The sequence below is a fragment of the Cupressus sempervirens genome, chromosome 5, assembly GCF_028749045.1.
Source record: "Cupressus sempervirens isolate cs-2001-9-10 chromosome 5, ASM2874904v1, whole genome shotgun sequence".
NCBI classification, from domain to species: Eukaryota; Viridiplantae; Streptophyta; class Pinopsida; order Cupressales; family Cupressaceae; genus Cupressus; species Cupressus sempervirens.
Window position 1 is genome coordinate 578,833,845 of NC_143122.1, and position 13,336 is coordinate 578,847,180.

The 13,336-nt window shown below is 37.2% G+C and overlaps 1 pseudogene across 1 annotated transcript in view; it reads left to right on the plus strand.

The window, feature by feature from the left end:
- LOC149557255 (uridine/cytidine kinase UKL1, chloroplastic-like) overlaps nt 1-13,336 on the plus strand; it is a 200,238-nt pseudogene that overhangs the window by 73,330 nt on the left and 113,572 nt on the right. The window lies entirely within an intron of this gene.

The window sequence follows — 13,336 nt, forward strand, 5'->3', positions numbered from 1 at the left end:
GTAGAATCCTTTCCTTCACTCATGATGTTCATAGTCAATACTTCTACTTTCTTTGGTCTGTAGGTGCTCATATTTGTTTCGACAAACAATATTTCGTTTGGTTCATCATTTTCTGTGATTGTCAATCTCAACCTTGGGGTACTATCGATTCTGATTTGATTGGCTAGTCCTTTCCACGGAAGCCACATGTGCGAGAAGTCCGTTGCCATATAACCATTCAATCTTCTAGCCCAATCTCTACCTAGGATCAATCCATAGGTATCGGCCACATCTACCACGGAAATGTCTACCATGTGTTCCATCCTTGGATCAGATGCCAACTGCATGTGTATGTTGTGTAACTCACCTACTACTGGTACTTTTGTTTTATCCAATTGAGTAACTCTTTTATTTGATCCCAAAGGCGTGATTCCCAATCTTCTGCAAATGTTCAAAGGCATGACGTTACTTGATGCTCGTGAATCTATTAAGCAATTGTGAAGCAACTTCCCGAACATCCTTACTGATAGCAAAAATGGGGCTGGCTCATCTTTTCCTTGATAATACACTACGGGTCTCTTATGTACTTGCTTTGGCTTCACTCCGAAATCTTTTGGTTGAGCAACCTCTTCCTTCTTCACTTTTTCTTTTTTATTTAGCGGGTCTTGACTCCTTTGAGTTTGTTGCTCCGTTGGCGTTGATCCTTGAGCCACGTAAACTGGTTGAGGTCCCAGCTGTCTGTTGAATTCACTAATATTGCCATATGCAATCTCCTGTGTAGAACTTCCTATCTCTCCGGATGGAGTGTCTTGAGACGAGTTTGTCATATTCGCTCCTGGAGCATCTTGGATTACATGCATCGAATTAGGAGGCCTCCCTTGAGTCTGTGTTGTTGCACCTTGAGTGTAAGATCCTTGTGATTTATTATCTTTCAAACTATCAAGGAATGTGTCTCTAATCTCCGCTACCTTCAATAATTCGAACAAAGGGAGACTGATTTTGACCTTCTTCATCTCCTTTGTCACGCTTTGTCCTAATCTCTTCAACTCTTCATTGTTCAGGACATTGTTTCTAGTTCTTCCTCTATTTGCTTCTTTTGTTGACTGGACATTCTGCATTCTTTGAGTACCTTGATTGTTTTGTTGTGTGTTTTGTTGAAAGCTCGGTTGTCCATTCCCACTGCCAAGGTTACCTTTTCTGTATTCGGGTGCATCCCTCGAAGGATTCAGTATATTACTTGCATCGGGGTGTGGAGGCGTATTGAAATTGTTTGGGGGTATAGAGGATGTGAATTGTCCATCATTTCTTTTGTTGTTCCTCTGATAGAACCTTGCATTGCTAGCCGGTTGTTGAAATGTCTGGTTCCCACCTGTCCCCTGAACTAGAACAATATCTTCCAAAGGTGGGAAAGAAAAATCTGACCCACTGCTATATCCCTTTTGATCTACTACCTCATCAACTGGTTTGTTTGCTGACTTGGAAGGAAATCTCCCTTGGGGTTCTTAAAAAGCCTCAAATTCTGGTGAGAATGAAAACTCCTAAAAAGTCAGACACTGATCATATCCTGGGGAAGGGACAATCTCATACCCTGTAACCTTAACATCTTCCTGGTTATTTGATTCATCTATTATGTTTTGAAACAGGTTAGATGCTCTCTTGAATTCTGCACATCCTAACTCCAAATGTTGATCTGCCTCATGGAATCTGCAATACTTGGACATGGCGGACTCAACCAAGAATATTTGGTCTACTGGTCTATTATTTGCTGAAGCTTGATTATCAAGTGGCGACACCACATTTCCATTTTTTGAACCCGTATTCCAAGTTCTCTGGTTGGATTGATTGTTATATCCTTGTGACTGATTGTTACCTTGATAGTTATTTTTTTGATAGTTCCTTTGATAACTACCACTTTGGTTATTCCTTTGGCAGTCTCTGTCTTGATAATTCCTCTGGTATCCTCCTTCTTGATGGTTTCTTTGATATCCTCCTTGATAACCTCCACCTTGATTCTGGTAATTATTCCCTTGATTATTTCTTTGGGAACTTTGGAGTTGATTGTTTTGGTTTCTCAAATAGGTGACTTCCGTAGATAGCTTCTTCACTTGGTCAATCAACTCTTTCATCTCATCCTTTTCTTCTTGCGTTCTTGTGGATGAACTTGCACCTTGTAGATAAACTGGTACTGATGGTGGCGCTTCAAATAATGGAGGCCTTGGATGTACTACTAACTGATTTGCAGGCACCTAGTATGCAAGCTGTGGAACCGGGTTGTTTGGATATCTTGCACCTTGGGGTTCCATTCCTTGTTGGCCTAATTGCTTTCCTATCTCAATTGCTTTAGTGTAGGCCTCAGTCAACGTTGTGGGAGCAGGATTTGCCATTCTTGTGAACATAGCCATCTGGTTGTCTAAGGCACTGTAGTATGCTTCCAATGCACTAGCTTCCGTCATTGCGTAAGGGGCTTGCAGTCTCATATAAGCCTTATGGAAACGATCGTTAAAGGAACTTATCGTCTCCCTATCATGCCTCCTTATGTCCATAAACCTTCTATGTAACTCTAGTGGTGTGATGGGCATACCAAACTTTGCAATAAAGACTTCTTTGAGTTGAACCCATCCCATTATTGATGATGCTGGTAAATTGACAAACCAATAATAAGGTTCTTCCCCTAGTGAATAAGGGAAAAGCCTACACACAACATCTTCCTCTTGAATTCTTCTATTGCACAATGCCTCTTGGAATACCTTGATATGCTCCTTTGTTGTGCAATTAGGGTCATTGACAAAAAACTTGGAGCAAAATACCGTCGAATTCTTCGGTAGATCATGGTATTGTTGGAATAAGAGGGCTGAGGCGTTGTTTGGATCCATGGTGGTTGAGCCATTGTTGGTGGACCGATCTGAGCCTGAACTGGTGGCCCGACTTGAGCCTGAATTGGTGGCCTGACTTGAGCCTGAATTGGTCGATTGACTTGAGTCTGAATTGGTGGATTATTTGGGGGGCTAGCTAAGCTTGAGGTATCAGCTACCCGATGATTCCTTGGTTTCTTGGGAGATTCTAACACAAGGCCTCTTCTTGGTGTGGTGTATTTCTCAATATCCTCTGCCTCCTATCAGATATCAGTCTCTCAAATCTTTCGGGGAAAAGAGATCCAATCTTTCTATCCAACTTGAAAATAATCCCAACTTGATTGTCTCTAATTCGAGTTCTCTTAAATAATAGCTTGAGCTTGTCTTTGTGCTTTCCTTTCTCTTTGACGTTCTAATCTCCTTTGAATTCTCCTTTCAATAGCTCTTGCTTTTCTTTCTTCTTGATTTAGCACCTCAACAGTGTCCAGGTACTGTCTAGTGTTCTCACTTTCCTCCCAAGCGGCTGAGCACAAACTTGCTACAATGTGATCTTGAAGTGTTCTCCAAGTTGCTCTAGGCTGATTTGATCTAGGAAGCACCATTCTTCTTCATAATTGAATGCCAATAAATCCTCAAAATGAAAATTTCAGGTCCTCCTAGCGCCAGATAATGTTGATGGCATGATGATGGAGGGTATGTGCCTCACCGATGCTCCAATTTTCTCAAGAATGAATTTAAATCGGCCCTCCTTCTAGTGCCAGAGAATGTTGATGCGAGTTTTGTATCACTTACATAACATATTAGTAATTGAATATCCGATACGGAGTATCAAACATACAATTCCTCTCTTGAAAAGTTATTGCTCATGGGATATGAGAATAACTCCAATGTTCCTTACACCGTTGGATACTCGCTTAGTTTCATCGATGTGATTTGCTGGTAATCACGTAAGCGGCCTTACGCAAATTGTTGAGGATGACTTGGACTTTGGTGGGATGATGAAGGTGGTGTTTCGGTTTGTGAAATATGTGAGTGCCAGGTAATGTTGATGGTGGTGATGGTGGAGGATGTGTCTGTCGAGGATGTGACTTCACCATGCTGCTTGCTGCTTGTAGCATCCTTTCATGGTCCTTCTCATATTCCTAAGCAAATCCAATAAAAGCATTGAGAGAGGAAAGGGTGCCCAAATGCTTCTTCTTGATAACAACCTTTCCTAACTCATCCAACCTCGATCCAAAATCTGTCTCGTTGACATGCTCTTCACTGATATCTTCAAAATCAAGCGCCACCCCAACGTCACTCATCATAGGTGATATGGAAGTGTCGATGCTTGGGCTGCGATGTACCACTGCCTTCTGTATATCCTCTTTGCCAAGGGGGATTGTCCTTCCTTTAGTCTGCCCTTCATCCGTATCATGTCCACTGCACTGATATTGGTGTCGGTTATTCACTTCATTTTCAAGAAGGGTGTTTTGGGCATCATATCCTCTTTGTCTTTCTTAGTGTTTGTCCACTTGGGATTCTTACTTGCACTAACATCCTCCATACTCGTCGCCCTATTATGATATGTTAGAGTGGTGGACCAGAAGGCAAGTAGAACCAAGGGAAGCAATTCTTAGACTAGAACGAAAGAAGGATGTCAGCTTAAGGACCCCTTTCAACTCTAAATGAATAAAATTTACCTTAACCAATAATTGTACAACAACTTTTCGGAATTAGGACTAGACCTCGAGAACTTCAAATCCACTTGCAAATCAGAAGTTTATCATGTAATTCACCTCCAAATAAAATTACCCAACCTAGGGCCAAAAATCGCAGCTTCTTGCAAAAATCAGAATTTTATCTTCCACAAATTTCGGCGCCCACAAAATTTCGCCTTCCACAAAATTCGGCTTCCACAAAATTCACCAAGCAAGAAGAGTGCAGATCTGCTCTTGCAAAATCGCCAACACCTTGAGAAGGAGAAGTGAGAAGTGAGGAGGAAATGGGAGAGAGGCCTCCTCTTATACCCAATTTTCTTACTCCCTCCAAGCTTGCTGACGTGGACCCTGGGAGCAAGAAAAACAATAAGTAATTCAAAATTATGGCCCACAATTAAATACTTAACCAAAATTTAATTTTGCCAAAAGGAAAATTGCCTTTTAAAATTGCCAATTAGTTCTAAATTGCAAAAAGAAATTAAATGGTGCCTTGAAGATGTTAAATATTTCCATTTAATGAGGATTTAGTAATTAATACGTCATTAAAATTGGATTTTGGCTAACCAAAATCCATTTTTCAATATTAAATTACCAATTTCATTAAAGGAAAAAGTTTTCAAGGCAATTTTAATCTATTAAAGTCAATTTTTTTGCAATTTTCTCCAACTCGATTTTGCTAGGCTATTTGGAATTTTTTTGGGACCAAAATAAAATAAAATTGCCTCTAGGGTCAAAAATCGATATTTACAATTTAGCCTCATTTCTACAAAATTAAAATTTTCACCAAAGAAAAAATTTAAGATTTTCTAAAACTCAAGTCTAACAAAATTTCTTCGTTTTAAAGATTATTCAAATTTACACAATTATATCCGGATTTTCAAAAGAAAACGTCTAAAGTACAAATCTACAATTTTATACTTCCAAGTGTTGCATGTTGAAATTTTGTTCGGCCTAAGGATGAAATTGGTTGCTTTGGAAAATCAAGTGAAACAGGGTTAAAATAAGCTAAGTCTCTCCACTGGCCTGAAAGTGTCCAAGGCTCAAAAATTTCAAAAAAATCGAAAATTGTTGGACAATCCAAAAATTCGCCAAGGCGACTAAAAAAACGGGGTCCCCAAAAATTTTGGGGCGATGGTGTGAGAACCTCACAAGTATGAAAAGAGATTATAGAATGTCCCTTCTAGTTAATTGTAGCCCATAGGGTTCTTCACTACTTCTAAGGTGTTGTGCCAGGGGGGATCCAATCGCCCTCTTTTTATTCATATTGTTGGTGGAGGTGCTGGGGAGAAGTATAGTGAAAGAAAGAGTACTAGGTAGGTGGAAAGGAATGAGAACAACAACGAAGATGGATTCGAGAACTCATTTGTAGTTCGCAGATGACACCTTTTCGGTTGGTGAGGCATCTTTGAGAGAAGCCAGACGGATGAAAACCTCAGGATAGGACATTAATTGGGCCAAATCAGAAATCTATCTCTTCAACGCTGGCAAAAATGTGCAAAGGGAAATTGTAGAAGTTTTTGGTGTACGTAAAGGGCAGCTACATAGTAAACTCTTGGGTGTTCCTCTTTTTGCAGGAGCTGGAAGGGCATCACTGTGGAACCAACTGATAGACAAATGTTGCAAAGCAATGGAAGGATGGAAATCAAGATGGCTAACTTTAGTAGGAAGATTAACACTTCTTAAATCTGTAGTATAGGCTATACCTATCTATTCGATGTTATGTAACTAGCTGCTAGTTAAGGTGATTAAGATAATTGAACAAAGGATGAGGAAGTTCTTGTGGAATGGTAACAATGAGAATGATAAGGTTCCACTCTTAGCATGGGACAAGATGTGCAAGCCAAAATATAGTGGTAGCGCTGGCTTGAGAAACTGGAGGCTCATGAACAAGGCGTTAGGTAAAAACTAGTGTGGGACATGTCTAATAAACCGAGCCAGCAGTGGGTGCAATTTCTCAATAAGAAATACTTAGGAGAGGGATGTATGGAGTCTATTATGAAGATTGCTAACCCACCCAGGGGGTCTTCTCTTTGGAACTTCATTGTAAGTTATAGAGATGTCATCTTTGAGCATGTGTCATGGCTCATTAGTGATGACAGAAAAACAAAATTTTGGAATGACTTGTGAGATGGCTTGGAAAGCATGGCATCTCTGATGAATAATGAAGAAGCTATCACAACAATAAAGGTGAGGTGGGGCTCCAAGGTAAGGGACTATGTGGACCTAGAAAACAGAGTAGAGGGGGAAGTATTGCGATAGAAAGACCTGAGCATGTTGGGGTTGGAGAATGAAGCAGTGACAAGATCCAAACTTTTGCTGGACCAAAGAGAGGTGGTTCTGAGTGAGGAGGAAGATAGAATTGTTTGGTGTTTTTCTCATAGTGGTGAATTTGACGTAAGCTCGGGTTACAAGATGCTAGAGAGTGAAACAACAAGAGAGAAGTGGGCTTTTACGAATTTGTTGGCACCAGGTGTGCCTCCTCAAGACTAGGGCTTTCACATGGATTACTGGTAAGGAGTGAATTCTCACTGGTGGAAGACTACTTTCAAATGCTTTTTATGTCATGAGGCAGAGGAGAATGTTGATCATCTGCTCCTTAATGCAAATCATCTAGACAATGTTGGGAGTTTGTGCTAGAAAAGTTAGGATGGGTAGGCCCACTTCCTTATAGGTTTCAAGAACTATTCGAATCATGGCCAAATATCAGAAGTCCGTCAACCTTTGCAGCAATCTGGTTGGTGGTCACTTTGGCGGTGGCATGAGAAATCTGGAACGAACAAAATTGTAGAATCTTCCAGGATAAGGAAGAAAGTTGTGGCCGATTAACTCAGAGATTGGTAGGTGCTATCTCAGAATTAGTGTTGAATGTGGTGACCCAAATCAATGTAACAAAGACGCATTTTATGAGGAGAGATTCAAAGTTACTACAGGGATGGCCCTTGATTCGGTTTAGGCTCGTTTTGGGCTCCCAAGGGTTGATCCTTTAGAAGATGATGATTGTTATGAATAACATAAAAAGCTTGAAGATGGATGGGTCTAAGTACAATTTGATGGAGTATTAAAAGGCAATGCGGGCGAGAGTGGTGCTGGGTGTGTCATCCTTGATGTAGAGAACATCATACTTCCAATTGGAGCTAAATCGCTTCCAAAAGGGACTAATAGTGTTGTAGAGTGCTTTGCTGGCTTCTTTGCTATCTAGGTGGCAAAGAGAAAAGGATATGAAAATCCACCTTCAAGGCAACTCGCAAATTAGAATCAATGGTATTGTAAAGGGTAAAATGGACACATGCTTCTTAGATAAACACATCAGATGCATAAGAAAGTTACTGGAAAGCTTTGAAGATTATAAAGTATCTCATAACATACACTACAAAATGGGAATCAAATTGCAGAGAAAATGGCAAATGTGGGAGTTAGGATGATGGACAAAATAGAGATGGTGGATGATTTCTCCCATTTGCCCATGTAAACCTATGTTCATTTAAGATGATTCAGCAATAATGGAAATGCACGATTGGTATTCATTAAATGGAGGATGGCTGTGGCGAGGCACGTGAATTTCTTGGCCAATAGAGAAAGATGGAGGATTGAACTACTAAGGCATTCATGACTTTTTAGTATCATTAAAATTATCACTTATAAAAAAATGGTTACAAAGCATTGCTTTTTCAGAAAAAATGATAAAAACCCTAAAATAATATCCCTTATGAACTTCACATATTACAAAAAACAAAAAACAATTTATGAGGAGAAAAATCGACAAGTACCGAATAGAAACAGAGATATAGATCAAAGATTACAAAACTCTGTTTTTGATAAAAGATAGTAAAACCTAACTAAATTGTTTTGAAGGGAAAAAATTATGAAAACCTAACTGAAATTTTTAACTAAAAAAAAAAATGAAAAACCCAAGTGATAATTCTTGAGGAAAAATTAATAAAACCCAACAGATTATTTTTAAGGAAAAGATTATTAAAACCCTCTCAAAAATTTTGAAGGGAAAAAATTAATAAACCCATCAATTTTTTTTTCATAAATCAAAAAACCCTAATATTGGAAAGCCGATTTTTTTTGTAGATCTAGGGTTGCACCTAAAAATAATGGAGTTTGCCCAGAAAGTAAAATGACTGAAAGTTCTGAAAAGGTCATAGAAAGCTCCATTGGAAAATTTGAGAAAAAATGTTGGGCATGCTGATATGGCCACAGACCAAACAAAACTTGTGTTGACACTGAAGACTGAGATAAAACACAGACTGGGCAAAAAAAATCACTGAAGACTGGGATAAAACACTGATTGGGCAAAAAAAAATTCATTGAGGAAGATTTTTACTAGTAGTAAAAACTCTAGCCAGGTTTTTAAACATAGTGCAAATAAAATAATAATTTCAAATTTTAGGCCTTGAAAACTGCACCCAATTTTTTTTTAACTCCTTTGCAAAAACAATGCCCAAAAACAAAACAAATATTGAAAATCCCTTCAATTTATTTACTAGCTATTTTGAATAGAAAAACTCCAATGGTTTATTTTCATTAGTCTTTGGCTCTCCCATGAGGGAGTCATATCCAAATCTATATGTGCTTTGATAACATGAAACTGTTAAAGACTGAATGAGCGGAGAAAATAGAATTTATATTGTATTAACAATGAACTCTTAAATAGAGTTTACATATGCTAATTATAGTGTAGTCTAAAAGTAGACTTAATTAAGAAAAACTTAAAGGAAAGCCTAAATGACCATTAACTAGAGCTAGCTAAATATAGTGAGATATTGAAAATATTCAAATAGGAACTTGGTAAGAGCAAGCAAAATTTCACTTCATTGAATTTTTGCAAAACTTGTTCTCTATTAGCAAGGAAGGTGAATGAAGTTTTAATTGGTGATGTGTTGAAAGAAAAAAATATTCAAATAAATTGATATACGAAATCCTAGATCAATTTGGGGTCTTGGAGCCACATTCATCATTCATAATGGATTAGTTGATTGTGATTGCAATTTCTTGAAGGCAAGCAGTTCTAGGTAGGGAAGACTTCAATGTAACGTCTCCTTTCAAAAATAGGATTTAATAATAAATAATAATAAAATTAAAATATAAAATTCAATAATAGATAATTAAAAATAAAAGATAATGTAAGATTATTACAAGTTAGTTATGTTAGTGAAAGCTTAAGATAAAAAAGGGAGGAGAGCTCGTTTGAAAGGGGGACAAGGAGATAAGAAGAAAGAAGGGAGCATGAGTACCAAGGAAGGATTAATGGAAGAAGATTGGAATGGGAAGAATTGATGAAGGATTGTGACTCTTCCAAAGGCTGGTAATTAAGAAAGATTGTGAATCTTTGAAAGGACATGAAAGATGAAGGATTGTGACTCTTTCAAAAGGTGGTGATAGTGAAAGGGTGTGACCATTGCAAAGGGAAGGTTTGGTGATGAGGTGTAACACTGTGATGGCTTTGTTCTGAAATAAGGTTTAATAAAAAATACTAATTAAATAAATAATATTAAAAAATTTAAAACATAAAAATAAATGAATAAATAAATGATTATAATATATAATATAAATAAGTAGCATTAATGTAAAGATGATATCCCAAAATATGGTGGAGATAAACAAACAAAGAGAAGGTGGAAATCATACGTATACAGAGTTGTAATAGGGAGACCTTGCAAATGCATCATCGATCAATACTATAGATGCGATTACATATGTGATATAAATAAATGATTGAATGAATAGCTAATTGATTGTTAAGGGAGGATGATAATGATTAATAATTGCTTGTGCACTGAGGGATGATAAAGAGATAGGATTCTAGCACAAAAGCCCTTTAGTTAACCTTCTACCCACAATAATATTGAAGGTAATGAATCATGGGTACACTATGAACAATTGAGATTAAGCCAGCCCATCGATAAGCCAAGGATTTATATGAGACAACAATTATGAGATCATTTGCAAGACACCAACTGTAACAAACGAATTTTCTTAACTAAAAAGATAAAGCTATATTCTGAAATAAGAACAAATATGAAAGCAATACTTCAACCAATTTACCAATGTGAACATCTTTAATTCCATTTCATGTGAAATTAACTGAATTAACATTCAACTAAAACAACAACCAACTGAAATAACTGATTTCTATCATATTTATAGAAAGAACTTTAATTATTAACATTAATTCTTTAATATTCAATATTTACAAGAGAAAGTAAATGCATTGATAAGAATGGTAAGAGAACATACAAAATCTAACTGGAGAGTCTCGAAAAGGTTGTACAAGCCTTGGCTTTCGGATAAGAGCAGCATTAGCTTAGGCTTAACCTCCCAACCATGGACCATATCAATCCCCATACAATCTTTTGATAAGAAAGGTCCTCCCTACCCCAGGACTAGGCTTGGAAGGAAAGCATGCCTTTAACGACTTTGGCCAAGGTTTTTGGATGAGTTTCTAATACCCGATCACCACCGCTCGACTTGACAACAGGGTAAATTGAATGGCCATGCATGCGCTATTAAATGGTTCTTTAAAAGTAATTAAATTATTATATCAAATCTGATTCTGTTTTCTTGTTCTTGCAGAACTTTCTTCCACCTCTTCACCCTCTTTCTTGGTCAACCAGCCGGGTGAGTCCTGGGTGTCTAATCATCGAGGATATCAATTGCTGAAACTCAGCTGATGGAAATAATATTTTCAGTACTGGCACAATATAGTTCTTAAGACTCAAGAACTTCACTTATTAAAACTTCAGAGGATTATAACTCGAATCTGAAGACCAGCTGAATTGATGAGGAAACCATAGCATGAGATGTATATTTGGTTCAGACTTAACATGGTGTGAAATAACTTGGTGCTTGATTGAATGCACTATTCGATAGACGTAAATTACATCATAGCCAAGCATCGTTATTTGGAAATTCTCGAAACTATTCTTGCATCTATACTTTCGAATGCAGTACATATACCATAATAAGATTAGGAAAATTGATGACATAACCTGATCAATGAAAGAAATGGATATTTTCTTAACTCTGAATGGCCAGCTCTCGAAGTCTGCTTTTCAAATGTGGAATTCAGATTCGAAGACCATTCAAATGATAGGAACAAAAGCTCGGATTTTCTTCAATATCAGTCGTAGGAAATAAGAAAAGAAAAAGGAAGAGGGAACAAAAGTAAAAACTACAGAATTGGGTGCTTGCTCTCTAACTTGTATTCGAACATAAAAACATACAGAAATAATATGGAAGGCTTAAAGGAAGCCGTGACTTTTGGTAGCAGTTATAAAAAAAAACCAGCTTCTTGGTTCACGGATTTTAAAAGATGTCAAGTGTACTTCTCGTCTCTTATAGAGATTAATAATTATGAGGAAAGAATTTGAAGGTCTCCTAATCAAAAGGATAATTTATATATATATGCACACACACACACACATATATAAAATTTTCGAATGCTGACATCATAGTATTATTTTGTCCAATGTTATACCTATTAGGATACACATCTAAATACGTGTATACTTGGGAGATTGTTTTATCTTCATATCCTCTCAAGGTATATGCATATTTATGTATAGGTATATTAATAGAGATGAGCTTGTATAATTTAATACTATGGTGGCACCATACTTTTATACTTATGTGCACATACATATATACATATTATTTTGAAGTGATGAGAATGTCAACATAAACCATTAAAGGTACGTATTTTAATTATGTTAAGATGTTTAATGTTTTATTGATTGTCCAATAGCTCATGCATGTCCAATGAATGTACCCTGTTATGCAGTCGCTAGGTCCTTACCAAGATAGCTAGAGGTCATACTTGTCGATCAGACAAATGGACTAAGGTAGTTCCCCATTCCGTAGATCTCGTTAAGCAATGCTTCTCCCCTTCGTCTGCTCCTGCAACCACCCATGCAATATTTTCCACAATAATTACAAGTTCCCATGATAAATCCATATCAACATATAACATAGATAATAATATAGAAATTAGTTAATAACCATCATTCAGAAACCAAACAACTGCTAACTATTGGAAATATGGAAGGAGTAACTGGGAGGGGGGGTGAATCAGTTACCACTAAAATAAATCCCAGATCCCTTAGATGTCAACAATAAAATTTAGACTGAGAAAACTGATTACTGCTGTTACTCGGTAAACACACAGAAAATGCTATCACTCGGTAAATACAGAGTGTGAATTACTTTTGGCAGATCTTAAAACATTAACAGTAATTAACTTGGAAGCATAAGAGAAATAACATGAACACATGAGACACCAGGATTTAACGTGGAAACCCAATTTGGGAAAAACCACCAATGTAAGTAGTTACTGTTTTTCACTCTTCTGAAGTGAGCCCTGTTAGGAGCCAACTTTGTTAAAGGTTACAAAACACACTGTTAGGTGTGACTTTATTAGAGGATTTAATCACTCTGCTAGGAGTGGCTTTGCAAGAGGTCTTAAAACAATTCAATGGAATTGCCACCTTATTAGAGGATTTACAACTGGCTGTTAAACCAACTCTGTCAAGAGATTTTAGATCATTACTACAATGGTTAGAGAGTAACAATGTAATGACCTGATTGTGATGCAATTGAATTGCTGAATCCAGATCTTTTTTCTGCTTAAACTTGATCCTTCCTGATCGAATATTACTTTTCTGCTCCACAAGGATATGTGCTTATCCTTCAAGTTCGCCTCCTCTCTTTTCTTTTCAATTCAATCAACACACTAGAAATCTCATCTTGACTTTTTATTTATACCATCCAGATTGTCAAGTTGGCCCAAATAATAACCAATAT